Below are 2500 nucleotides of genomic sequence, written 5' to 3'. Positions count from 1 at the left end.
GGTTGGGCCTGGTTAGTACCTGGATGGGAGACCGCCTGGGAATACCAGGTGTTGTAGGCTTTTAATTTTTTCTCACAGTCCGGGGAGAGCTTTTTGCCATGTGTTTCTTGCTCATCATCAAAGCTTTAAACCCTTATTTGAACCTTCTCACCTTCTCTGTCCTGTCCCAGGGCTTATAATTCTTTTTGTCTGACGACAAGCAGCAGCAGCAGCAGCAGCAGCAGCAGCAGCAGCAGCAGCAGCAGCAACAGAATAAGAGAAGTAAAATAAAAAACTTTCACACCTGCGGCCATATCACCCTGAAAGCGCCCGATCTCGTCTGATCTCGGAAGCTAAGCAGGGTTGGGCCTGGTTAGTACCTGGATGGGAGACCGCCTGGGAATACCAGGTGTTGTAGGCTTTTAATTTTTTCTCACAGTCCGGGGAGAGCTTTTTGCCATGTGTTTCTTGCTCATCATCAAAGCTTTAAACCCTTATTTGAACCTTCTCACCTTCTCTGTCCTGTCCCAGGGCTTATAATTCTTTCTGTCTGACGACAAGCAGCAGCAGCAGCAGCAGCAGCAGCAGCAGCAGCAGCAGCAACAGCAGCAACAGAATAAGAGAAGTAAAATAAAAAACTTTCACACCTGCGGCCATACCACCCTGAAAGCGCCCGATCTCGGAAGCTAAGCAGGGTTGGGCCTGGTTAGTACCTGGATGGGAGACCGCCTGGGAATACCAGGTGTTGTAGGCTTTTAATTTTTTCTCACAGTCCGGGGAGAGCTTTTTGCCATGTGTTTCTTGCTCATCATCAAAGCTTTAAACCCTTATTTGAACCTTCTCACCTTCTCTGTCCTGTCCCAGGGCTTATAATTCTTTTTGTCTGACGACAAGCAGCAGCAGCAGCAGCAGCAGCAGCAGCAGCAGCAGCAGCAGCAGCAGCAGCAGCAACAGAATAAGAGAAGTAAAATAAAAAACTTTCACACCTGCGGCCATATCACCCTGAAAGCGCCCGATCTCGTCTGATCTCGGAAGCTAAGCAGGGTTGGGCCTGGTTAGTACCTGGGTGGGAGACCGCCTGGGAATACCAGGTGTTGTAGGCTTTTTCTTTTCTCACAGTCCGGGGAGAGCTTTTTGCCATGTGTTTCTTGCTCATCATCAAAGCTTTAAACCCTTATTTGAACCTTCTCACCTTCTCTGTCCTGTCCCAGGGCTTATAATTCTTTCTGTCTGACGACAAGCAGCAGCAGCAGCAGCAGCAGCAGCAGCAGCAGCAGCAGCAGCAGCAGCAGCAGCAGCAGCAGCAGCAGCAGCAGCAGCAGCAGCAGCAGCAACAGAATAAGAAAAGTAAAATAAAGAGCTTTCACACCTGCGGCCATACCACCCTGAAAGCGCCCGATCTCGGAAGCTAAGCAGGGTTGGGCCTGGTTAGTACCAGGATGGGAGACCGCCTGGGAATACCAGGTGTTGTAGGCTTTTTCTTTTCTCACAGTCCGGGGAGAGCTTTTTGCCATGTGTTTCTTGCTCATCATCAAAGCTTTAAACCCTTATTTGAACCTTCTCACCTTCTCTGTCCTGTCCCAGGGCTTATAATTCTTTCTGTCTGACGACAAGCAGCAGCAGCAGCAGCAGCAGCAGCAGCAGCAGCAGCAGCAGCAGCAGCAGCAGCAGCAGCAGCAACAGAATATGAGAAGTAAAATAAAAAACTTTCACACCTGCGGCCATACCACCCTGAAAGCGCCCGATCTCGTCTGATCTCGGAAGCTAAGCAGGGTTGGGCCTGGTTAGTACCTGGATGGGAGACCGCCTGGGAATACCAGGTGTTGTAGGCTTTTTCTTTTCTCACAGTCCGGGGAGAGCTTTTTGCCATGTGTTTCTTGCTCATCATCAAAGCTTTAAACCCTTATTTGAACCTTCTCACCTTCTCTGTCCTGTCCCAGGGCTTATAATTCTTTCTGTCTGACGACAAGCAGCAGCAGCAGCAGCAGCAGCAGCAGCAGCAGCAGCAGCAGCAGCAGCAGCAGCAGCAGCAGCAGCAGCAGCAGCAGAATAAGAGAAGTAAAATAAAAAACTTTCACACCTGCGGCCATACCACCCTGAAAGCGCCTGATCTCGTCTGATCTCGGAAGCTAAGCAGGGTTGGGCCTGGTTAGTACCTGGATGGGAGACCGCCTGGGAATACCAGGTGTTGTAGGCTTTTAATTTTTTCTCACAGTCCGGGGAGAGCTTTTTGCCATGTGTTTCTTGCTCATCATCAAAGCTTTAAACCCTTATTTGAACCTTCTCACCTTCTCTGTCCTGTCCCAGGGCTTATAATTCTTTTTGTCTGACGACAAGCAGCAGCAGCAGCAGCAGCAGCAGCAGCAGCAGCAGCAGCAGCAGCAGCAGCAGCAGCAGCAGCAGCAGCAGCAGCAGCAGCAGCAGCAGCAGCAGCAGCAGCAGCAGCAGCAGCAGCAGCAGCAGCAGCAGCAGCAGCAGCAGAATAAGAGAAGTAAAATAAAACACTTTCACACCTGCGGCC

The 2500-nt window shown here is 50.5% G+C and overlaps 5 non-coding genes and 3 pseudogenes across 5 annotated transcripts in view; all 8 read left to right on the top strand.

Moving 5' to 3' along the window:
- Positions 1-60, top strand: part of LOC128488388 (5S ribosomal RNA) — a 119-nt gene extending 59 nt beyond the window's left edge. Inside the window, exon 1 of the ribosomal RNA XR_008353803.1 lies at positions 1-60. This exon is cut by the window's left edge and continues 59 nt beyond it. This is a non-coding gene — a ribosomal RNA (5S ribosomal RNA).
- Positions 61-281: 221 nt separating this feature from the next.
- LOC128485086 (5S ribosomal RNA) lies at positions 282-400 on the top strand. Its single transcript, XR_008351439.1, has one exon. It is a non-coding gene; the product is annotated as a 5S ribosomal RNA (ribosomal RNA).
- A 224-nt stretch (positions 401-624) lies between these two features.
- On the top strand, positions 625-733 carry LOC128486989 (uncharacterized; annotated as a pseudogene).
- Positions 734-963: 230 nt separating this feature from the next.
- Positions 964-1082, top strand: LOC128485551 (5S ribosomal RNA). Its single transcript, XR_008351882.1, has one exon. It is a non-coding gene; the product is annotated as a 5S ribosomal RNA (ribosomal RNA).
- A 264-nt stretch (positions 1083-1346) lies between these two features.
- LOC128486953 (uncharacterized) lies at positions 1347-1455 on the top strand (annotated as a pseudogene).
- Positions 1456-1692: 237 nt separating this feature from the next.
- On the top strand, positions 1693-1811 carry LOC128488387 (5S ribosomal RNA). Its single transcript, XR_008353802.1, has one exon. It is a non-coding gene; the product is annotated as a 5S ribosomal RNA (ribosomal RNA).
- A 246-nt stretch (positions 1812-2057) lies between these two features.
- Positions 2058-2176, top strand: LOC128485019 (5S ribosomal RNA). The gene has a single exon (XR_008351376.1). It is a non-coding gene; the product is annotated as a 5S ribosomal RNA (ribosomal RNA).
- A 314-nt stretch (positions 2177-2490) lies between these two features.
- The window catches only part of LOC128487486 (uncharacterized), a 109-nt pseudogene continuing 99 nt past the window's right edge, over positions 2491-2500 (top strand).

This window comes from Spea bombifrons, chromosome 3 (assembly GCF_027358695.1).
Source record: "Spea bombifrons isolate aSpeBom1 chromosome 3, aSpeBom1.2.pri, whole genome shotgun sequence".
Lineage (NCBI taxonomy): Eukaryota > Metazoa > Chordata > Amphibia > Anura > Pelobatidae > Spea > Spea bombifrons.
This window is presented reverse-complemented; position numbering and strand designations above follow the sequence as displayed.